This window comes from Danio rerio, chromosome 11, assembly GCF_049306965.1.
Source record: "Danio rerio strain Tuebingen ecotype United States chromosome 11, GRCz12tu, whole genome shotgun sequence".
Taxonomy (NCBI): domain Eukaryota; kingdom Metazoa; phylum Chordata; class Actinopteri; order Cypriniformes; family Danionidae; genus Danio; species Danio rerio.
In genome coordinates this window covers 12,088,656-12,115,000 of record NC_133186.1, presented here as the reverse complement: position 1 = coordinate 12,115,000, position 26,345 = coordinate 12,088,656, and the positions used below count along the sequence as shown (strand labels likewise).

Here is a 26,345-nt window from a genome sequence, read left to right as displayed (position 1 = left end):
ATGAGTGGTATGAGGGCGCCTTCCCCTTCAGAAGCATTACTAGACGCATTCCTATTAAAGAAAAACAGCATGTCGGTAACATGGGAACATTTTAGTTTGAGTCACAGACACCAAACAAAAACGGGTCATTTGTATAAGCTGTCACAGAATTGTTGGCAGCACGAAGAAATACAACAACCAGCACCTAAATTGATTACAAAATTAAATCGCAAATCAAATCGAAATCGCAATATCTGTAAAAAAAAAATTGTAATTAGATATTTTACCCCAATCGCACAGCCCTAATAAAATCTGATTTCATCAGAGTAAGTTCTCCTGTTTTATTTTAATTGTCCAGTAAGCTAATCTAATCGTTGTATTGCTTTGGTAGCATGCTTTGGCTTCTTTTCAAATCCAAAGCACAAATAGTAACCAGTTATATATAGAATTTTAAAAAGCTCAATAATCACCTTGGCTTCTTGTTTACAGAACTCTACAGTATCCTTTTTAGGTTATGTCCACAAAATCGCTTTTTGTTTGTCTCACATGACCCGACGGCTAAAGAATGTCAGATCAGAAATGCTGATGGTGCTCGTTACCAGAACAATACTGATACTGACAGTGCAGTCGCTGTAATCTCTCAGTCACGGCCCTGCCCTCGGGACAGACAGGGAGTGTCGCTGATATGACTCAGGTTTGGGTGCTCTTTTGCTCTCAAACAACCTCTTTTATAGCTTTTATGATACTTGAAGTGTAGTGTCACAGTACAAAGATGACACTAACGTCTTTGTCTATTAAAATTCATACAAAAAATGCAGTTAATATACAAGCATGTTTTCAGATTTTTGAATTGAAATAAAATTGTGGGCATTTCAAATATAACAATTCTATCTTAAAATGAGCAAAATACTTTTTTATTAGTATTAATTATAGTGCATTTGCTTGTTTTGTATCTAAAGTAAATGGGTTTTATTGTATTTTTTACAGTAAAGTACCTTGAGCTGCATTTTCTGAAAAGCAACGAGAAGCCTAACTGAAATTTTTCTCTTTCCTATTTGTTTTGCATGTCCAAAATGACAGAGATATTAAAATAATGCTAATATCACCTTTAATAAAAGAAATGTTGTTACAAAAAATTCATTATTGAAAAGAAACTCTAACTATGTAGTTAATTTAGCAAAAAATAAAAAATAAAAAAGGATGATAATAAATAATTGTAAATGATAAAAAATAAAAGTTATAAAATTATTTATACAAGTTACTACTACCAATACGATAATAATAATAATAATAATCATAATATTTGTATAAGAATAACAATAATTATTATTATTATCATAAAATATTATTATTGTTATTACTATAAAATTATTATTATTATTATAAATATAATTATTGTTATTATTATTATTATTGTTTTTGTTGTTATTATTATTAGTTTTATTAAATTATTAAAAAGTTTTAAAATATTTTTATTAATATAAAATATTTTATTATTATTTTTTAATATTATTATTGTTATAATAATAATAATAATAATAATAATAATAATTATTATTATTATTATTATAAAATATTATTACCGTTATAGTTATAATTATTATTAGTAGTATAAAATATTATTATTGTTATTATTATTTAATAATTATAATAATAGTTATAATAATAATAATAATAATAATAATAATAATAATTATTATTATTATTATTATTATTATTATTAAGTCATCTAAAATAACATTTAATAGTCGTTAATATACATTTTTATGGTACTTTACTTTTTAAAACAGTTTAAAATGTAATATTCTGCATTACTATAAAGAAAACCCTCTTTAATGAGCACAACATTCATCATAATCTCACAGTACACTCAGACTGCGGCTAGTCTTTATTTTTACAGTGACCATAATGAGCCATTACCACATTTACATCTGAATTACTGCCAAAAAAGCAGCCATTTTGGTTTCAGAGTCTCCAGAGACTATACAGCTACTGCACCTCATTGCTTTGATTTGGAAGAATGAAATCCAAAGCCACCCACACACACAATAACACACACACACACACACACACACAATACAACACAATATCACAATATAACACACTAACACACACACACACACACTTAATGACTTGGTGTGACCTGGCCGATACCAGCTGAGCCTCATACTGTTAAAAGCCTACTGTGTTTCAGATTTTCCCCAGACGCTCAACTTGTTTCCGCTGGAGAAAGCAAGTGGGTGAGCAGGTGGGCTCAGCTGACCCCCGGCTTTCTTTAACCACAAACAAAATCCACATATAGGCCTCTCAACATGCAGATCCTTCAACCAGCACATCCAATTACACACTTATAATAGGAATTCAAATCAACATGGCGAGTTATCATGTGGATATCTGACTGTAGCTGGAGAGAATAATGGATATAAAGTATCCATATAGAGATCATTAAGTATGTTATTAACAAATACTTGAAACAAAAAAATTTGCTAATGGTTTAAAGACGACAAATGTAACGTATACCCTGAGCAAAAAAATAAAAATAAAATATTTCTCTAAAATAATTCACAGCATTTTCCTACAACAGAAATGTACAGCACAACAAATAAACATAAAAATTAAACTTTGCTACGGCACTATAACATAAATTGATATAATAGAGCTGTACAATTCGGGCAAAGAATCAGATTTTTTTTTAGTTTTGCTTTAAATCAAGATTTTCTCTCGATTTTGAAGATGTAAAAAATGTATACAAGATATTATTGTTTTTATTGCTCAAACATATGATAAAACAACAATAATACTATTAGGCCTATATGCTAAATTTTATATAGACTTGGAACGGTGGACATGAACAGACTTTAAATATGTCCTGTTGTTAATGCACAGTAAAAGAAAACTATTCAAAATTCTAAACTTGAACAATTATGTTTGAGACATATGCTGGTCATTTGTCATTGACAACATTAAAGACCATTTTATTCACTGGTAAAATGAGACATTTGTCGATTCCTTCCTGCATTATATTCAACATTACATAAGCTAGAGTAGTTATACTGACCCAGTAAACATTTATTTTCATGTACAACACTCTGTGTTCGTTATGAAAGAAAAAGCATACCAAATGCGTGTCATAATTATAACTCTATATGCCATATGGTCATTTAAATGATCGGTTTCACTTTCACTGCCAGTGCGCTCATGTCATGGCTGCTAATACATGAAAACATACTCAAAAAAATCCCACTCCCTGCGCAGCTCCAAAACAATCGCTCTGTGCAACAAACTGAACATTATTTACAACTTTATTACCTGTTATTCACAGCCTATGCTGGTTTTGTTCATTAAAGTAGATATCACTGGCGGGCATGTGCACATCCTTTTGGTTGTAAACAAACGATAAAGAGAATAAATCATTACATTGAAGCCGCCTTTCCACTGCACACAACATTCGAACACAACTATTGGAATAAGCCCCCTTGTGGCAGTTGCAGAGAATGTTCAGAAGCGGATTCTTATGGTGGCCGAAATAAAAGAGTGCAAAAAGTGCCTTTATTTTCTATGCATTCACCATGGTTGAACAAACGAACAAATATTATAAACTGATAGCGCACCAAAAAACAAAATTTGGATGGAATGTGAAGACAACATGAAAAGATAACATTTTTTATTACTCATTTATGAACAGAAACGTTTTTTTTTTTTAATATAGTCTTTTTTCTGATTAAAAAAAATAAATAAATAAAATTACTATTTTTCATCTCGCGCGCACGGACCTGCTTGGACAGCACTGGAATACAGCACATCCGGTTGGCCGGTCGCATACGGTCTAATTGCAAGAGTTCAAGTATTAAAAAGTATCCACAGCTCAAATCTGACCCCAATTTTCCACATACGGAGATGCATGTATATAAAATGTATATAAATGTATTTAAAACAATGTGAAGACTTATTAAATGGCCTTTACACTCCTCTCCTGACCTTGAAAAAATAATTGGCTGAACCGTAGAAAAGCGGAATTAATATCGTGTGTAGGGTCGAAATGTCGATTAATTGTGCAGCCCTATAACATAACATAACGTAACGTAACGTAAAAAATATGTCTGCAAAATTGTTGCAAACAATTTGTGTTAAATTTAAACAAACAAATTAAATTTAGTAATGTTTCAAAAAAATTATTTGTTTCAATTCAGCCCAAATAAATTGTTTACAACCACTTAACAATCCAAGGTATCACCTTTGAATAATTTTTTTCAGTGTATATAAATAAATGTCTGAAAATGACATATCACGTTTTATTTCTGATGCACTAACATTTTTTATTCATTGTTAGCATTAGCAACCTAACATCTTATGTTTAAACCAGATTAGGGGATTCATGTTTTTCTTTTTTTGTTATTTGATCACAAGAGGACAACAACAAAAAAGTTACTGTTTCCCAGTTTCAAACAGGCACACTGTTGCAAGCTATTGAAGTTTGTTTGTTTTTTTTAGCATTTTTTGTTTTTGTTTTAAGTTGACAAAGTGTTGTAAACCATGTAAAATGTTCTTCTAAACTGAGCTTTTTTCCTCAAGCTCTTGTTTAGAAAATAGAAAGAATGGTTTTCTTTTATGGTCTTTGAAGTGAAATAGCTGAACATTAACATAGAACATAAATACTTTTTCAATTTTCCATAGTTAAGTAAGTTGTTATAATTTTTCCACGATACAATTAGAAGTAAAAAGCTGTGAAAAATATACCTTAATATTTCAAAAATGGTCAGTTTGTATCTTTTACTCTAAAATATGCTGGGATGTTGAGTCAAATATGGACTAACCCAACACTGGGATAATTTTATAATTAAAAGTTAATGACTAAGAGTTGGGTTTGTCTATATTTCTCCCAAAGTTCTGTTATGACAACCCAGCATTAATTTGAGTGCAGTCAAAAACACATTGGCTCAGATTGACCACCTCCACATCTACTGACCTAATCCTTAAACATTATGACATATATTATGACGCATGGGTAGTTGAAGCATGCTAGCCAGAGAGGTTTTAAACTCTTAAATTAAAATTGATTGTTTGAAGGTGAAAAATGTAAAGTTCGGTTATCACCCCTGACACAAAAAAAAAACAACAACATTCATTGTAGTTTTCAGCTAGAAATAAAAGCACTTTGTATGCATTTAATTGATCATCTCCTTTCACATTCATATTACGCAAGCTTTCAGAATGAGCTTGGGTTGCTTGTTTCACAATATTAGACTGAAAGGTCAGAAAAAGCATGTAAACCCCTCCACAGAGACATTAATTTCCTTTGAAATAAATCAGAACAGACAAACAACCCGACTGACCAACATGCATCTTATTACTTTACAAGTTACAACTTTCTGACTTAGAAAGAACATGTAGAATACTGCTAGAAGTTTTGACTTCAGAACTCAAGGCAGATTAAAGAATCCCGACCTCAGCAAGACGAGTCATTTGACATCACTTCACAGATAGCGGCTAGTTTTTCTTTAGCAAGATTAGCATGGAGCTATCTTGTTGTGTTAAGCATAAACATTCAAGTATGTTTACAGCACACAATGAGTGGAAATCTTATTAATTAAGGCTATTTCTGAGAAGATGTTATCTTTATACCGCAATAAATAATTCAAATAAATCCTGTATTTAAAGGACTGCTAACATTTTCAAAGTGTCCGCGGGGTATTAAGAAATCCTAAAATGTCTGAAATTACAAAAACAAAAATTTAGATCTTAGAAAGTCTTTTAGATCTTAGAAAAGATCTTAGAAATTTACTGTAATATTGCGTTGCAGGTCTTAAATCATTTTAAACAGATCTTAATTGTCCTACGTCCTGATAAATTGGGGTAACTACCACTTGCACCAACAATCCTTTAAATAAAAGTGCATTTATTAACTGTATCTAGCAACATTTCTTCATTACAGTAACATTTGTTTAAATGTTCTCTATGTATTTTTAGCTACCTGGCGAGGACGCTGACCTCGACAGACTGTTTTGCATACTTTTAGCATATTATAGTTTTTAAAACAAGTCATTATTTTTTAAAAGAAACATTATATTGGGGGAAAAAAAGCCCTGCGTGCATAAAACTATAGTTTTCTGTGTAATTTTTTGACGATGCAAGTGAAGATCAAACAACCAGGCTATTAGAAAAAAATCTTTTCGCCCTGTATAAGTCTGAAATTTCGTTCATAACAGTCTTAAATAGATCTTCAAAATCTTACATTTGACTTGATAAATACCTGCAGAAGTCCTGATTTTCTATTTTCTTTGTTTTAGCCATAATTGGCAGAATATCATGAATGCAATATTCCAACATAATCTCGCGGCAATTCGTAACGTTTTGATTTAGTGGCTAATTCGTATGAATTCGTACAATCTAATTCGTACAGTTTAGTACGACTTGCTCATCTCCCAATGACGGTTGGGTTTAGGGGTGGGATTAGGTGCCACGCCTATTTTTTAAAATCATAAAATTTCGTATGACTGAACTCGTACGAATTAGCCACTAAACTGGCAAAACGTAAAATACTTACGTTTCCTCGTGAGATCAGGCTGAACATTCACATCTCACCTGGTGAAAATAAAACTGTGATGCGCAACTTAAACATTTCACTGCTAACATTTCACCTCAGACTATATCTGAAACACAGAGTAAGCTTGCTAGCTTAGCACAAGGCTAACTGCTTGTGTATTTCTTAAAGACAAATATGTAGCGCCATCAAATTTTCACATACAATATTCAGTTTGCACAAACTTAAATTATGAACTGAAAATACATGAAAAACGGAAATGTCAATTTTGCAAAAGCTTGCATGTAACACATAGCATTTTACACTCACATTACGTGTTTTATTTCAGGCGATTCAATAAATAAATATCTGCAAAACTGCATGGAAAATAGTTTTTGTGCATGTTCTTGCCAACTGACATATGCAAGTGAAATGATCGTTCTTTAAAGATACACGTTTATTTGTAGAAACTGACTCACTTGGACATGAAGCAACAGGCGCTACAAGAGCCCTTGCATTGTACAACTGGCAAAATCTCAATCTATTCATTCAGAAATTGTGAATCAACAGTTCCTCCGTGAAATCATGTATTACAACCTCCCAGAAACACCTTAATTGTGGCCGCTCCCAATTATAAGGAGCTGCCTTTGCCATTAAAGTTTGGATAACATGATCGTATCTCCAAATAAACCCATATGAATTAAAATTGCAATCTTTTATCTAAAACGTTACAGAATCCATGTGGACTTGAACAGTCCGATCACTTTTTTCCTGAGGCCAATCAGCATATAATTGTATATTCTGCATACTGCACACATATACGGTTACTATTAAATTCTTTAACAGAAGAACACCCATTTTGAAAGGTAATTATGAGATAAGTGCCCGAATGTGATTAGTAAGCAGCAGTAGGTAAACTCCTCTGCAAACAGAAGATGTGTAACACCACACTTGGGGTTTAAGGCATGTTTGAACAGGCTGTATTATTTCAGCCTCAAGCCAAATTCATCAGCGCCATTATATGACATTCATGTCAAGAAAAGGCAATGACTATCCATTAATGAAAACAACATATGCACTTTACAAAGTAAAGAAATGGAAACAGCTACTTAACTAATCATTAACAAAGCACTGAAGCAATCAAAATCTTGAGATGTTATATCAAAAACAGACACTGCAGCATGTTATGCTAGAATTCTGATTGGCTGTCAATGTTTTTATTGTATAAGCTAGAAACAACTTGACACTTTATTTTTCTTCCAACTTGAGAATAAACAAACTTGATGTGTTCTTTGAGATTATGTGTGGTTCATTTAGGTTTTATACTTAGTCTGAATTAAACTGACTGGTTAAATTCAGCATAGTCATAATTGCATAGCTCCAACTGTTATAAAAATGAAAAGTGCTATACCACTTATCATTATTGTGACTGTTAACAAATGTCCACCTCTCATATCTTCTATTTGTGCAAGTATGTAAACTAAACTGGTCATGTGACACTGACTACGTTTTCATGGACATCAGTAATCTAATTATTTGCCTTAATCTGAATAAGAAAATATTATGATTAAGTTGTTTACATGAGTTGCTTTGAATATTGTTGGCTTGAATGTTCTTTTTATGATCCTGTTGTATATGTTATAGTGTATTGTGTCACTGCGCTATCCTCGCTTCCTCCGGTGTTTCATTCTTAATTTTTCAACTTTAACTGCAGTTTGGCACTTTTACTTTCATTCAGGAACATTTCATTTATGCCCTCCTATGAAAACGAGATATTGGATGAGAGTATAAACTGCTGGAAGAGTGTAGTTTTAATGCGATTTGATACGGCATGGGAAAGAAACATTCGCATTTCGCAATGCAAGTGTCTGTGGTCCTTCAATGACTCATTAGGTGCAGGGAATAGTGTCAAACAGACATGTATGTATAGAATATCCTGTCGAAAAATATGAGGTGAAAATCCTACACGACAATAATAGTTTAAATTAAGGTGTTTACATGTCTGTACTGCACTACAATAAAACGACTAAAATCGGCACACTCCAAATGTCTTAATTTGATTTCTGTTTAGTTCATTTATGACTTTAGTCGAATTAAGGTAATCAAAAATCTGAGTATTGTCTTAATCGTATTAAAATTGGAGTATTGGTGTCCGTGTAAATGTACTCACTGACACAATTTGATCAAAACAAAATGTAAAAGTTAAATTTGCTGGCCTAAAGCAGTCAATAACATATTTAGGGCTTTCATAAATAATATAAGTAATAAAAAAAAAAGATACCTTTACATTGTTTTCTATTTGCTACGGACATACACCTAATGGAACAGTGTTTAGAAATTTGTAAAACGCTCTTCTTGTCTGTTATGTGACACCCTTAGCGTCTTTAAAATCTCTCTATTAGAGATTATGCAGGTGCGGATACATCTGTAGCAGTTTTGCTCATCCAGTGTGTTCATGTTGCTAATTTAGTGTTGTTGTGTTGGATGCTGTTGCCCTGTCTGACATCCGTAGATATAAGATAAGAATGTCAAAGAAGGCGAAGTCCCAGCACACACAATCACCACAGACCAATTTTAGTTCATGAGCCAAAACGAAATTTGACAATCTTTGGTGAGCTGTTTCAAACTGCTGAACCGAACTCTAAATGAACTTCGTTTTGGTCAGATTCTGTTCAAAAATACATCATATCAATTTGTTCTTCAATTTTATTTTAAGTATACCTTAAATGCTAGAGGTAAACCACACTTATGCCTAATTCAGACTGCGTGATTTTAGCCCCAATTTTGGGTCGCCGACAGGTTTTGAGAAATCGCCGACAAATGCCTGAAATCACAGGCAAATTGCTGCTCGTGCACGTGAGTGACAATCACACAGTATTAACGATCAAAGACTCGATCTGAGAGAATCGCGGATGAGTCGCCGATGCCTGTGAGATATTTGGCGTGCTAAATATCTGGAGCTGTCGGCGATTCAAATCATGCCGTGTGAATTGAGTTTTGACTGAAAATAACATCAGCGATCGCCTATAGCCAATGAGAGAGCAGCTTTCACTTGTGTGTGCGTGTGTGTATAACTGCTGCAGGCCAGCGGGAGGCTGGGGGAGAAGTTAAAAGCACTCATTTTCGGTTTATTTGGACCCACGAAATGGAGGAAAAACTAGTGGAGGTTTGACAGGACTCAGGACCAACCGTGTCTGTTTGACGTTTCATACAGAAAGAAATTAGTTTATTATCAACGTTGAGGAGAAATGGCTAATTCTTTAAACCCAGGTGAGCAAACATGTACATGTTCTACCCCATTAAAGGCTTCTTTCTCATTATGTAGTTAATAACAAAAGACATACTACGTGTTTTTGGCTGTGAGACGTAGTTTGGACGAAGTTGTCGGCGATTCTCCCTATAGTAAAGTCATGCAATGTGAATGTCCATGTCGCCGAACCATCTTGCAGTGTAAACAAAGCAGCGACGAAACGCCAGCCCAGATAGTCATGCAGTGTGAAAACATCAGTGACACGACTAGTTTGAAAATCATGCAGTCTGAACTCGGCATTAGTGATGTTTTGTAAACAAATTTTGGGAGTAGCAGGCAGAAGTTTCAGTATCGAATACGTCATTGACAATTATTCCATTATCAAATCAGTTCTTGTACAAACCCCTACATATATACCAAAGCTGTCCTACCTGCAGCATCTCACGACTTTAGTATCCCTCCACCACCCCGGCATCTCACCTCTTAAGCATTACATTCCCGGGGGTAGCGTTCTGGGGCCGGGCTAGATACTTTGCTCGAATCCCAACTCCTCTTTGCTTCCTGATAAGGGGAATAACTCGAGTTGGAGTGTCTCCCCGAGCTCAGAGCCCTCTCCCCGGACAGCACACCAAATATGCCTTATACTTAAACAACTGCAAGTGTGAACTCGTGAAATCGGTAAAAACCAAGCATGGGTTAAGCATTTAAAACAATTCTGTTTTAGAGTGGATAATCTACAAATCTGTGTTACCAACATAGTGCTGCATATAATCCTGACTATTCCACTATCATGCTTTAAAAGCCAAATGATAGGTATTTAGTCGCGGGTGTCATTCGCAATAAATGCTTAGATTAACACAAACCGGAAGAGACAAGGCATTAGCGAACACTGTCTGTCTGCTCGCTGCATCCTTGTGTCTCCTTTCAGTTCGATGTGATAGATTGAGAGATATGTGAGAGACTCTGATATTATAAGAGAGACTCTGAACAGTGGGAAAGTCCAGTTTCCAGTATCATGTAAATATTCAAACATCCAAGATAATATAATCCCTCTTCTGTTTTAGGCCAGTTGAGATGAAAGGGGTCATTCCTACTGAATAGAGCACTTGACTGAATGTGGGCAGCTGTTTGACTGCCTGTGGCTTGATGGACTATCAGTAACAATTCGTGTTATTGTAAGACGTTTCTCGTCATTAGCAAAGGCACTTAACTGTAAGTGGGGCGTTATCTGAGACACAGGCAGAGTTTACAACACTTCACCAGCATTCTGAAGAGTAAGTTTCGTCATAGTTTTTAAAATGAGTCACTGCAAATAGAATGAATCAAGTTCATTACAGCATCTGTGGTTCCAATGAATGTAATGATTTTAGCCCATTGTGCCATTACATCCTCAGAAAGGAAAGAAGGTGCCTTGATCGTAGGTAGATGCATGGGTTTCTAGTGCACAACTGAGCCAAAGTGACAGTTCTTAAATATTTTATGGATCTGAGATGTCCTGAGGGAAACCTTGCTGGAACTGGATAAACCTGAAAAGATTTGGAAGAATACTACACCATTCTTGAGCAAGTTTACCTCAGGACCTGGTTAATGTTTGATGAGAGACTAGACGGAATTAGGCTACTGCTTTATGGAGAGTTAAGAATAACTGGACTTAGAGCAGTAAGAATGAAGAACTGGAAATGCAGGGATGTACAATATACAGTTGAAGTCAGAATTATCAGCCCCTTTTTTATATTTATAAATATTTCTCAAATGACGTTTAACAGAGCAAGAAAAATTTTAGTTTGTCTGATAATATTTTTTTCTTCAAGAGAAAGTCTTTTTGTTTTATTTCATCTATAATAAAAGCAGTTTTTATTTTTTATTTTTAAACCATTTTAAGGTCAAAATTATTTGCCCCTTTGAGCTATATATATTTTTTCGACTGTCTACAGAACAAACCATCGTTATACAATAACTTGCCTAATTACCCTATCCTGCCTAGTTAACATAATTAACCGAGAGAAGCCTTTAAATGTCATTTTAAGCTGTAAAGAAATGTCTTGAAAAATATCAAGTCTAATATTATTTACTGTCATCATGGCAAAGATAAAATAAATCAGTTATTAGAAATTGGTTATTAAAACTATTTTGTTTAGAAATGGGTTGAAAAAATCTTCACTGTAATATGTAATGTTAGGGCTGGGCGATTAATCAAAATCGACATTCAGAACCAATAATTGATCTAATTTTTCTAGGTACATTTTTTTCAATTACTTTCCCTACAGCATGTGGAGTCATGTTAGCAGGCTTTGTTTTATACAATTGTGTTACTTTGCACTACATTGACGGTTGGAAGCTGCGCCAGAGATGCCTTGAGACAGCATATTTTCTTACATCAAAATTATTATTTAAATTAAAATATTTGTTTACAGAAGATGCAAGAAATACACTGTTTAAAATATTATTTACAGCCGTGTTTCTCAACCACGTTTCTGGAGGACCACCAACACTGCATGTTTTGGATGTCTTATTTGTCTGTAACGCCATTACAGGTCTATCAGTCTCTGTTAATAAGCTGATGATCTGAATCAGGTGTGTTTGGTTAAGGAGACATGGAAAATGTGCAGTGCTGGTGGGCCTCCAGGACGTGGTTGAGAAAAACTGATTTACAGGATATAGAAAAGTTATTTTATTTAGAAGAGATCCTGCTTATTTTCTACCATAAATATGAAAAATATTGAATTTTATTTTACAAATTTTAATTTTGAATTAAAACATACAATTTATTTTGTTTACAAAAGTGTGAGTTATTTTTACTATTTTATAAGAAAGTGAAGTTCGTTTTAGACACTGTGCGTTTTAATTTCAGTTGCTCAACGTTGATGTTCAATAAGTAATCATTGATAGTAGATAGTGTTTGATTCCAGCATTTTTTTTAAAATCAAGTAATGCACCCTTTATTCAAACATCTTTTACTTAATATGTGAGCTGATTTACTGTGCACAACTTGTCAGTGAACTATGAGGGCAAAAAGTAAATAAATAAATAAATAAATGTGTTCAACAGAAGACAGAAACTCAAACTATAGGGCAAACTATTCCTCTAGGGCATTTTAAAAAACAACTGACTATACAGTAAAACAGACTTTATATATTAGGTATTTATTATCAGCCATAATATGAAAATAATTTAAACAGTTTCAGAAGTAGCATAATCATAAATAAAATTCTAAATAATATTTTTTTAAAATTAGCTTTTAGCTTAATTTTAATACAAGTTCATTCCCAACAACATAACAGACTTTTCTTTTGTATTGTACTGTACAACCCAGACTCGGAGTGAGACAGATTATCGTAATTTATAGATAAAAACTTTAGGAATAATAAAGGAATATAGCAAAAATTCACCCAAAAATGAAAACTCTGTCATCATTTATTGACTTTTAATTAGTTCCTTAATACAGTCAAACGCAAAAGTAGACATTCTGAAGAATGTTTTATGCCACCAGGCCCGTAGTCAGGGGGGTTCGGGTATTTGGGAAGACCCAGCCCTCGCTGATAACGGTCCAGAAATTGTCTTATATATGAGCTCATTTGTCCTATTTTGACTGCTATGCCATCATAAATAGTAAAAAAAAATCTCATTTAAAAAGTATTTAAGACCAAGCCGATTACTCTGTTGCTTCGGTGTGACTTCAGCTAATCAGTTTTGGCCAATGCTAATTGCCAGCAAATATTTTCATGAGCCATATTTACAAGAGAGGCTAGAAAATTTTAGACAATCTAAGTTATCATTATTGCTTTTACAATTTTTATTATTCAATGGCCAAATTTTGACTGAGGGAAGTTGAATATGCAGGCAAGTTTGTAATTTGCCTAATAAATGACAATAGGCTACAGTTTTTAATTTAAACCTTTTTTCCATGATGAATATCATAATATGATCAAAATAAATTAGTATTTTAAAAATATAAATCTTTAGGAAATATTTTTGGTACATCAAAGTGTGGTTATGATGACCATCTGACAAGCTAATTCAGCTAATCAAAAAGTGCTTAAAAAGACACTAAAATACAGCATTTAAATCTAAATTAAATCGAGTAATTAAAAAGAAATTGAGACGAATACCTGCAAAAAAAGTCCACTTTTTGAGAAAAAAAGAACTACCCCTTTCAGCAGGCTGGCTACGGGCCTGGACACCATATATTGACATGCTTTCCAGCATTATTTTAAATAAGTCTTTTTTTGTGTTTAACAGAAGAAACAAATAATTTTTGAACAAATGAATAGTAAGTGAATGATGGCAATTAGTTTTGGCAGAACTATATCTATTTAGTTAATTTAATAGATTGTTGACTAAATGAAGGCAGATCTGAATGCTTGCATGATTTGAAAAATAAAACACATTCATTTTAGATTGATCATAAAAAAAGATTAAGAACATGAGTTTTGAAAACACATATGAATGTTGATTTCATCATATTCTTGTTGTGACTTGCAAGCACTGTAAGTTCCAGCGAAAACAAACAAGTGGTTTTGGCCTTGAAAGTGCTGCTGAAAATGCTGATGCAGCTCATAGGGGTCAACCGAGAACAAATAAACTACTACAAAGAACTTTGGGATTGTGCTTCACGGCCAAGCAGAACTGAATAGAGGCCTCTTCAGAACGATTATTTATCACCCTGAGATTGTGTCTCTGGTGTGCGAAAATTCCCTGAACAGCCCCTTTCTCCACCTCTCCCTGGTTACTCTACACCTCCCTAGTTCTGGATTAAGGAGTGGAGATGTTCTGTCTTGATGATACATGCCCAGAACCTCCCACAATTTTTGACTCACGCTGAGCAAAAGCTGGAACAGTGGTCTTGATGCACAAACGTACGACACATATCATTAATTTTATTATTTCACACCCAGATGCTGTAGTTACACGGATGAAATCACACTTAATTTACACGTTTGGAACTTTGAGGTTTACAACTTCCCTCTTCCAGCATAGAAATATTCAATTATTCATGTGATTCAATGTTAAACTGGCTTTTCTCACTCTGTCTGACAGGATATGGGGGTCTGAGGTTAGTTTTATATTGAGTGCAATTCGACTCCCTAGATTCCATTCAATATAAAAAAGGAGAAGGAGGAGGAGACAGAGAGCCTACTATGCTCCTTTGTGACTGCTCAGTGTTAATTCAGTAGGTCTGCGCTGGTGTCTCAGTGTTTACTGTCATCTGAGGAGGCCTTTGTTAATATTTTATGAGAGCTGAACTGACCACATGGAGTTCAGATAACTGCAAAAGATCCTAGAGAGAGGTAATTAACTGTAAATCATACTTAAAAGAACTTGTATTATATAATGCAAATTATGTATATTACTCAAATATGTAGAAAAAATCCATGAAAGATTTACGTTAATTAAAATATTCAAACTATTTCACTGATGAGTAGGGCATTTTGTAGTGAAGACATCCAATGTTGCACTTGATGAGCTACTGTTGCTGCCTGTTGACATTTTTAATCGCAACACGAGTCAGAATCCACAACTCAGAAATTAAAATGGTGATTTAAATGCAAAACTGTGCAGCTTTTGGTTTCAATTTTCAGTCACCGAGCAATAAAAAATAATGTTAGATACTGAAGTAAATCCACACCTCTTGGAAGGATGTAAACAAACATGCTGACACTTGTCATGATCTTATTGCCATGCACTGAGGGAGAAAATTCCAGCTTATTTGAGGAAGAACATGTTGGTCTGTCAGTTTCCCTTATATCTGGAAAAATTTATGGTACAACTAATGTTTGTTCTTATTGCTAGGAAAGCAGAAAGACTTACATCTCTTCTCTTATTGCACTTTGTACAGTACTAGAAGTACAGGGCTTTGACGTCGCTGATGCAGATTGAACTGAACACCTGAAATAATGCCTCATTCCCACTAGCAACGATTTTGTAGCTGCCTGTCGCTCTGGGATGAAATCTGCTGCAAACGCAGGTTTGTGTCAGTCAACAGCACTAAGAATACAACCGGCCTACGAGCGAGCTGAGAGAGGATCATGTGAGGTCTACTGGTGCTCCTAATGGCTGTCGCTCAAGAAAGTCATTCATTTGTATTTACAATCAGAACTTCCAGTTTTTTCTGTAAAACTGAAAGAATGGTTGAAATCTTTACAGCAATGTGAACATTAAGCGTTATTCTTTCAGGTTGGTCCCATTTACATTTCTCTTTATCCATATGGACTTGCATCTTATGTTTATGGCTCTGTAAATATTGTACATGTTTGCTGTATTGTGTTTTGTTCTTGCCGGTTTTCTTTATTATTATTTTTTTATTTTATTTTTATTTTATTATTATTTTTTTATGTAAAGCCTAACCAGGGACAAGGGCTGCAAATTAGCTTTATGCTATATGCCCTATGTACACAACATCGGTTATCTTTGTATAACAATGTCAAGTGTATTGTCCCTGTAAAATAAACACGCAAATTTAAAAAAAAAAAATGAAGTTGAAGGATTTTTTTCCGCGTTGCTTGATATGCCCACCTAGTCGCTAACGATCACTGTCGCTCGAGTAGACAGAGTCGCTCTCTCTTCGTTGGAATTAACGGTCGCCTGTCGATTTGCCGCTATGAGTCGCTTGTAGTGTAAATGAGGCTTAAAATAATAGTGATAGGTCATAAACAGCTTGGAATCAAATCATCCACTATACAAGAAAAGCTGATTCTACCGTCATTGGCCCCATTCCAACCCAAGCTCATTCTGAAAAGGTATTCCCGCGGACGTTTCTGGAGACAGCAGAATACGTCCCGGGAGGTACGTACGGCTGCATTTATTTTTTTCAAGCGAACGCTACAGGGCGGTGTGACGCTGTTCCCTTTCGCGCTTGCCGGCCGGCCGACCGCTTGCCTCCTTGTGGAGGGCTTTCTCGCTGCAACCCGTTTGTCCACTCAGCTCATCGTGTAAGTCGGCAGGGTTGAGATCCAGAGAGGAGTTGACCACGGCGATCGGTTTCGAATCCGGGGAAGAGCGGTTCCAGAAATCAGGTAAGACAAAAACAGAATCCCAAAAATTAAGTGAACGAGTTTCATAACAGGGTGAGAACGTGGTGAAATCCGAAAACGCGGTAAAAAAAAAAAAAAAATCAGGGCTTTTCTTTTTTTGGACGGCTTTTGTAAATTGTTGCTCGGGTTTAGGGAAGCGAGCGGGCAGGCGGGTCAATCGGTAAAATTGGTTGGGTTTAGGGAAGGAAGAGGGCGGGTCAGCCGATTGGCTGGTCACGCAGTCAATCATCCGGTCAGTCGGACAGTGGCCTCTGGTGGGTTCACGCGAGAACAGCGCGGGCGCGAACTGCACTCGCGAGAGGCGTTTGAGATGCGAAAAAGCGCACACAGCGGCCTCTCGCGGATTCGCAAAAACAAAAACTGCAGCCGTACGTACCTGCCGGGACGTATTCCGCGGTCTCCAGAAACGTCCGCGAGACTACGTTTTCAGAATGAGCCTGGGTTGCCCCATTCACACTGTGAAACCAGTAAATATCCATAAAATTACTGAAACTACTTTACTAGTAAATATAAAAAAAAGCACTGTTCACACAGGCAAGAATGTTCTGTATTTTTTCCAAAAACGCACAATTCAGACACCAATTCCATATTGGAAGATTGACTGAATTAACCAAAAATTATCTTTGAACTGCTGCGTTTGCATTTGTAAACACGAAGGGGTACATCCTTGTCGTTGTTTCATTTGTATTTTAAACTTTAAGCTTTTGTAACAAAGACAACACATAAATCCTATAATGGTCAAATATAGCTAGCATCCAAAGTGGTTTATCATGAGCATTTTTCCACTATAAACATACACGCATTTTCTGATTAGGAAGCAACAGCTAAATGTCTCTGGACAAAGAATTCAATGGCTTTTATTTTCATAAACAGCACTGAGCAAAAGTGTCATCTGTATCAGAATGAGCAGGCATCTCACATCAGCACGTTCTGAACTTGTATGATCATATCGGCAATATTCCTTCCCCCTGCATTCACACACAGCAGACTTCTGACCATTAACTGGTTAAACACTCAACAACTTCTTTTTTTAAAGGGCCTGTTCATGTATGGCCTCTATATAGCAATTTACCAGTATTTTTTTTAAAGTCTTTATACAAGAAAGGGATACCATACAAGAAAGCACCACCTGTCTATCTGTTTATACAGCAGCAGCATATCTTACATGCTCACACCAAATACACTTACAGATCTAAAAAGTCACAGGTTTCTCAGAAGTCTAAGATGCAGTTTAGCTATAAATTGGGTGAGTTCTTACTAATGGCTCTTTCCAATGAGTGATATAATACAGTAGGGGTTGGTTTGGGTATGGGTTATCAGGCTTGCTTTTCCACTACCAAAAGGGCACTAATGGTATTCTCCTTGGAAAGGGTACCTAAAACCTAAAAAGTGCTATGTAACGGTTCGCTTTTTGGTACCTTTTGACAGCAGAAACGTCGATAAAAAAGTGTTCCAAACCATATCATACTGTACCACTTAGTGGAAAGGGGCCATAACTTTAATAATTTTTTGGTTCATTAGCCAAAAAAAATCTGAAAATGATTCCAACTGTTATATTATGACCGATTAGCATTATAATGGCCTGTTTCCACTAAGTGGAACAGTACGGTACGCTTCGGTTTGGTACGCTTTTGTGGCCGTTTCCACTATCAAAAGGCATACCGAACCATACCACTTTTTCTGCACCCTTTCGAGAGGGTACCAAACACGAGAAAGGGTCCCAAAAGGGGGAGCTAGATTTACAGAGATATGTCATTCGCTTACGCAACAAGCCAGAATGAAAACAAAAAACCTGCCATGTTTAAAATACACACACAGCCCAGAGATTACAGCGGAATTATATATACATATAATAACAAGGCACGGTCGATCCAGGCTCAAACAAACCTTGTCGTCGTCTTGATGAACAGCCACAACGCCAAAAAGAAGAGTTGATTTACTCTGTGCCCCTTAGTTTTTTTTACAAGCCAGTCTGAAGCGCGAGCGTTTTCGCTTTCTTGCTTGCGCTCGCCGCGCGTCTATATCTGAAATAACGAACTTCTTGAGCTGATGATAATAAAGTGTGCTTGATTATTGACATGCTTTTGAAACCCGATCCTGTCAGACACTGACAAACGCCAGAGTGAAGCAGGAAAAAATGGAGAAGCAGGAAAAAATGAGTACATTATTTCTTCAGCAAACGTGAACAAACTGCCTTTTTTACTTTTTATCATCATCTTTTGGACTAATATAAATTGGGAATGACCAATTCACTCTTTAACAGGTCTACATGTGCTCCAGAAGATTACAGATGAGAGGTTTTCACTGACTGTAGGCTATATTTTGTGTTGTTTTGAACTAAAATAAGGACGATGCTGTGTGTAGTTTTTATGTAGTTGGTAACATATCGGAGACTGTAAAGGGCTGTATGTGTTCGTATATGTTCATTTATTTATTTATTTATTTCATATAATTACAGTCGTAACAGTAGGCCATTTCGCTTTGTCATTGATCTGCAGTTATAATAATCAAATCCTGTTCATAGAAAGGTTAGTAATAAACATTTATAAACAAGTATTTATGTGTGTAAAGCATCTGATTTGTGAGAAGTGCTTTTCATATAATATGCGAGCGACCCGTACAGCTTTGTTGTAGACATTTGCTCGAGCGAGAATGACGTGACTGAAACTTTCTGTCATACACCACGCCTACCAAAAGGGTACCCTTGGTAGAGGAAACGCAAGCCTGATAAAGGTGACCCATACTGACCCAAACCGTACCGTACTGTAACAGTCAGTTGAAAGGAGCCATAATTGTATTCACTGTTAATACGGACTATTCTATTATCATAAATTTCAAATGTATATTATATTAACCTCATAGTTATGACCCCATGATGTAAAATGGACTTTACATCTAGTTTCAGGTTTATAAATCAATTAACGTCTAAAAGACTTAAATAGCAAATGGCTTGGCTCTGTGCAGAGCCATCAGACCATCTTATCCATCTGAGCCAGCTGGTCATTCACCACAGATTTCATATAGCTTCGGATCTTCATTAAAGATACATGACACATTAGGGACTACAGATATGGCGTGAGTGTGTGAAGGAACGGCCTGTGACGCATATGCTGAGATCACAACCATCAAATGCAACAGACATAAATTATAGAGAAAGGTAAAGAGACAGAAATGGAAAAAGATAAAGATGCTAACTGATCTAACAAATCTGTCAAATTAAAGCAAACGGACATCCAGGGAATGGTGCTTATGGGTAATCTTCTCTGTGCCCTCTGAAAGTGTATTTATAAAGAGGGGATCACGCTGCCCCTTGCTGTCCTAATGTAGGACAATATCAGGGATTTGTGCCTGTAGGGGGATTAACGGCTATGTGTGAGCCCAAATGCTGTAAATCTCATCCTAAAACCAGCGCCAGTCAGTCAGTAAAGCAACCAGCTGGCTCCTGACTCCACTACTAATGTGCACAACTCAGGAACTCCCACAAAGAGCAAATGCCACATCCTGTCTGTGTTACTATCAACCACAACTGACCCATAAAAATATATAAATAGATCATCATATGCTCCTTCATCTGTCCAGATTTACTTCACATTTTGTAAGTGAGATTAAATAGATGTTTCGTTGCATCCCAATCATCCTCTTTCTCTGTGCCAGTTGGGCATGTTTAGGTTCTCCAAAATCCAACTGGAATTCAATTGGCCCAAAACTGGACACTGTAATGCTGGTTAAATCCATGTCATTTAATTTAGCTGAATTTAGCTGCTTCCTTAAGAGATAAGTCACTGAAGGGGGACATGACTTTCTGCTTCCCTGCTAACCAGACAAACAGGAAAGGGTGTATCTCGGAGAACGTTATTTCCTTATTAAGAACATAATTTCTTTGACACTAAACTCTCAAACTACTCAAGTAGAAACCACAAGAAAAAAAGAAACGATTGTATCTCTTCAGAATGAAAGCATTAAGGATATGTTAGCTTTTAGGCTGGTCTTAATGTTGGGAAGTAAATAAAACATGGTACAGCCCCACCCTGACACATGCACTAACATAACACCCAGAGATTGGTTTTATATTCGCACATTCTGTCTTTGTGCTTCATGATATCGTTTAAGAAAAGTATTATTTGCAACTTTTTAGATAGTGAATCATATTAAAAGCCAACGAATGTCAAAGTGCAACACTGTTTACAGTAAATTAAATAGTTCTAACATTGTTTTGAAGTCATACTTAAATGTGATTTCAGACCGAATATTTAAAGTAGCGTGGTAAACAATATAGGGACCGTTAAAATAAACAAATGTGCGGATATAAAAACACCTTTCCTCAATCAACCAAAGGAGCTACATATTTTTTTTTTATTATAAATGTAAACTTAGTTTATACTTTTCTGAACATCTCACCAGGGTCTATACCACAGTTTGTTTAAATTTATAAGTCACAGAAGGTCTCACAAGGGGTTGCAGGTGAGGCAGAACCAATAGTTATCAACAGTTCACCTACACATACAGTTGAAGTCAGAATTATTAGCCCCCCCTTTGAATTATTTTTTTTATAATTTCCAAATGATGTTTACTAGAGCAAGGCAATTTTCACAGTTTGTCTGAAAATATATATTTTTTTCTTCTAGAGAAAGTCTTATTTGTTTTATTTCGGCTAGAATAAAAGCAGTTTTAAAATTTTTAAAAGCCATTCTGAGGTTAAAATGAGCCCCTCTGAGCTCTATTTTTTTAATAGTCTACAGAACAAACAATTGTTATACAATAACTTGCCTAATTACTCTAACCTGCCTAGTTAACATAATTACCATTAATTAAAACTATTGTTTAGAAATGTGTTGAAATCATCTCTCAGAAAATGGAGAAAACATAAACAGGGGGGCTCATAATTCAGGAGGGTTGACTTTAACTGTAAATATTAATAATGTGTTTGCTTTCTATACTCCAGTTTAACATTACACAATAATAACAGTTAATAATAGCAATTACATACAAAATCTTATTAGAAAGTAGTCATTATTTATGGATTAAATGGAAAGTTCTCTTAAAAACTGTCATATTATATGCTTTGAAAGGATGAAGAAAATGTATAAACGTCGAACACATACGTAACAATCAAATAGCTAAGTTTTGAGATCAACTCAAAGTTTTGAGATTGACTCCAAACGTCCTTACTGAGGAAACAAAAACATATATTCACTGCTTTAAAAACAGCAAAAAAAGTCATTGTTTATCATGTTATCATAGATTTTTGATCTAAATTTTTTTTTTTTTTTAATCTGTTTTGGATTTTAATTGATGCAGCAAAAGATTAATTGTGTTGTGAAACAGAGCTAGAAGTTAGTTTTAAAGTTGACGTTTCAGAATGACTTAAACTTTAAACGGTTTTCAATGTTTTTTTTTCTCTCAAGCAAAGTAAAAATAACAGAGATTGTCATCTCCCATTGTATTCCACGGAGGAAAGAACGTCCTACAAGTTTCGATGAGGAGGGTGAGTAAATAATGACAGCGTTTTTACCTCAGAAAGAAGCCCATTTCTTATGAAGCCTACCTAAACTTTAAATGTGTATTAGTTTATAAAATATAAGTTGGTCTGTCATCGAGATAATAGCTGCGTCCCAAATGGCACACTATACACTATGCACTCATGCACTATGTACTTATGCACTTACACACTCAACAGGATAGTACATGTATGTAGTCTTGTCCCAAATGGCACACTAATGTTTTTTTACTAAACGGAAATTCAAACCGTTTCCCTGATGACGTTTGACAGTTGCCAAATTAGTGAAATAAACGACCGAATTATCAAATAATACCTATCGTGAGTATTGCCGCATTCACCATCGGGAGGCGATATAATCACTCTCGTAGGAGAATTTTGCTTTCTCCATCCAAAATAAATAAAGTTATCCAACATGTGCGTCCGATAGCTCCGCCCCTTTCGCTACGTAAGCAAACCTGCGGTCGTTGAGTGCGTGAAGTGTCCATCAATACACACTTCATTTTAGCGGCTGAATGAGTGCATCATCCGGGTAATTAAAGTGCACTTATTATTTTAAGAGTTTTCAGTGTGAACACACTACTTACACTATTTATACTACAAAATGGCGTAGAATAGTGCATAAGTATGCGATTTGGGACGCAGCTATTATTAATCATGTTAAAATGTCAACTGTTGACATTTGAAAGTGTGGGGGGTTATGTTTCTTTGTTGGGTATACACTACCCTAACATACAGCGAAATGTTTATACACTGTGCTGTGTACGAAAACAACAAGTACTAGCTTTACAGTGGTTTTAAAGCTGAATAAACGCTTTTAAGTTTTGATCAGCTGTAACCCGACACACGGAAGTTGGTCGAACGTCGTACAGGTAGGTAAACCAACACCAACAACCCAGATCTCCACAATACACCACTTTCCCAAGAGATCTCCGTGCGAATTAATGGCTGCCCTTTCAATCAATGTTATAAACTAGCTTAACATTATAAAGCTTAACTGAACATCGTCCACACGCGAACATAAAAGAAAGCAAGCGTAGTCATTAATAAATAACTCTATACATATATACAGTTAGATTTTAGTTTACCTTTAAACACTCGTCTCCAAACACTGCTGCTGACAGCGATCCAAGACTCTTTTAGTTTTCCCCACAGCAGAGTTCCAGGGAGTGCGACACTTTCTCCTGCATTCAGATGAGGCTGAACAATGTGTGTTAGAAGGAGAGGGCAAAGTCTCCAAAGCTCCGCCCCCCGATACTATACGAGTCCCGCACCACACCCAAAACCCAAAACCCACACCTCCCCACTCTCTCACCCACACTCCCGGATAAACACTCGGGATTACGCTGAAAATCTCATCGGTCACATTGGTTGTGCGTAATTTAAAAAGTAGGCTAAAAACCCTCGTATTTAGGCATAGCATAAATTAGCACAAAAGCTTTTTTTTCATTTTCTTTGATCTGTTTGCATACAATAAGTCAAAACAACACAAGCAATAAATGTATACAGTAAAAATATAATCACATAATATATATTATAACTGTAATAAATTATTGTAGTCATATAAAATATAGCATTTATAGAACAGGGGTTGAAACAGTTGCTTATTTTCTGATTCTTTCTTTCTTTCTTTCTTTCTTTCTTTCTTTCTTTCTTTCTTTCTTTCTTTCTTTCTTTCTTTCTTTCTTGTCTAATCAGTAATGACTGATAAAGATTTCACTGTCGTTTTTTATGTAAAGATTTATGCTTGTCCCACTCAAAAAAAAAAAAAAAAAAAGTTGAGTTATTTATTTAACCCAATGGTTGAGTTAAATATTTGGTGCTTTGTTGGGTTATTAACCTTTATTTGGTTATTTATTTTATAACTCAACCTGTTGGGTTAAAAATTTGAATTCCAGCAGTCAATTGATTTAACTGACACGAAACAGCTGTATTAATGCGTGCGTAATGTTGTTTTTGCATTATAAAGTTTATTTACGCTGTAACGCAATAATATTGTTGTTATTTATAAATCACCTCTTTGTGTCGTGGTTTTTATATCCATTTCACCATTCAAGACTAGAAGAGATCATTTAAAAGCGTTTGGAAGTGGTTAAAATATATTGTGGACACTGAGTGGAGCATGCTGCAGCTGCTGGACAGCCTCTATACAGCACACAGAACTCCATATTCTGCTCCATCAACACGTTTGTTTATTTACCCAGCCATAACTATTAAATCAATAGTAATTGTAGCAATAATACCAAAATGGCAAAAATAACATTTCATCAAAATAACCCAATGCATTGGGTTAAATTATATAACCCAATGTATTAAGTTAAAATAACCCATAGTTGGGAAGGTGCTATAATAACCTATATAGTTGGGTTATTTGTTAGGGTATTTTTAACACAACAATTTTAACAGGGTAGAATTGCCATAAATAAGTGGTTTTTGTAAGCAGTGAGATCTTCTACCTGTAGGGCATATTCCTACATCAGCAGACACACCTTTGCATTACGCCATACAAGGCTGTGCGTCATGACTCATTCAGTTCTCAGACAATCATGATGATCTTCTTATCAACTCTTAAACTGTAAACTTATCCAATCTATTTGGAAAGGGGTTTTATTCTAAAGATGCACTTGTCAGGGATCAAATACCTTCATAGGCTACTACACACAGTCTAAGTGAAATCGGTTACATTTTGTGTATATGTTCCATAGTATATAAATCAATTAAAAAAATAAAATTGGTTTACCCAACACCAAGCTGAAGGTGTCAGAATCCTATTGTATTTATTCTAGTGCGGGTAAAGAATAATCACAATTAATAGCTTCCAAAATAAAAAACAAAATGTTTTGACAGTAAAGTGTCTCAGGACATAAGTTGTAGTCAGGAATTAATTAACTTTAATATAATTTTAAATTCAGTTTAGGCAGTAATGTTATTAGTAATGAGTGAAAATAGAAAGTTAATCTTTGGCTTGTAATTTACATTAAATCAGAACATTGTCAAGAGTGTGATGTCAGTTTCATTAGCATATTTAAATCAGTTTTTTAACAACAATTTTGATGGCAATGTAATGACTTCTCAATACCAATGTTTGTGGCTATCAGTGTTGGGTAAGTTACTTTTAAAAAGTATTTAATTACTTAATTACATAATTAAAATATTTTTAAATTACTTTTATAATAGCTTTGTCTGTAATTTAATTACTTGACTCAGTACTCGTTAAAATCTCTTTAAATCTCAGTAGAATAAAATTATACTCACAATTCTTTAAATTTGAGCCAAAAGCAGGCTTGTTGCTTTATTAAAAAGTTAAACATTATTAAACATGAAATGTTTCCATATAATGACACCACATACCATATATTGCAATCAGTTTTGTATTCAATTTGGTTTCAGTTCATCAACTTGACAAATGTAACTTTCTTTAGATGAAATATATATTTACAAAAAAAAAAGGAAAAAATCTACTTCTTTGAATTTATTTGCTTGATGAACTGAATTGTTGAATGTATTTACAGAAAGGCAAGAATGTTGTAAGAAACCTTACAAATGAAAAGTAATACCATACTTCACTATATTGCAGTGACTAGTTGATTTTAAACTTATTTCACTCAACATAGATGGCTAAATTTTTTATTTAATACAAGGATGAAGAATACCGTTAATTTCAACATTTATTAATGCATTATTAAAATTCAACTTTGTGCTTGTTAACTGTAAATGCACTGTGAGTTACCAATAAGTAGGGCCAGACATCTGCAGACATATTTTTTTTGCTTTTTCTGTGCAGAATATTGTGAAAAATCTGTGAATTTATGCGAAATTACCGTATTGTACACTAAAAACTTACCATGTTAAATAAAAAATAATACACTTTTTACTTATTTTTGTAAACATATTTAATGGTGACAATGCAAATCCTATTAGATCCATTTATTTAGTAAACAAAGCAAGTCTCTCACACCATAAATCTACTAAAAGACAGAAATTATCACTTTACAGACTGTATTGTAAGTAAATCATAAGAACATTTTCAAATTAGTGAGTTATACTACTGACATTAATTTAAAAACT

General features: G+C 34.8%; 1 protein-coding gene across 2 annotated transcripts in view; it reads right to left on the bottom strand.

The window, feature by feature from the left end:
- The window catches only part of jupa (junction plakoglobin a), a 61,041-nt gene extending 37,590 nt beyond the window's left edge, over nucleotides 1-23,451 (bottom strand). Inside the window, 1 exon segment of one of the 2 annotated variants that reach the window (NM_131177.1) lies at nucleotides 23,366-23,451. The gene's annotated coding sequence lies outside the window, so the exon portion shown is untranslated. 2 annotated transcript variants of the gene reach the window in all.
- Nucleotides 23,452-26,345: the final 2,894 nt, after the last annotated feature.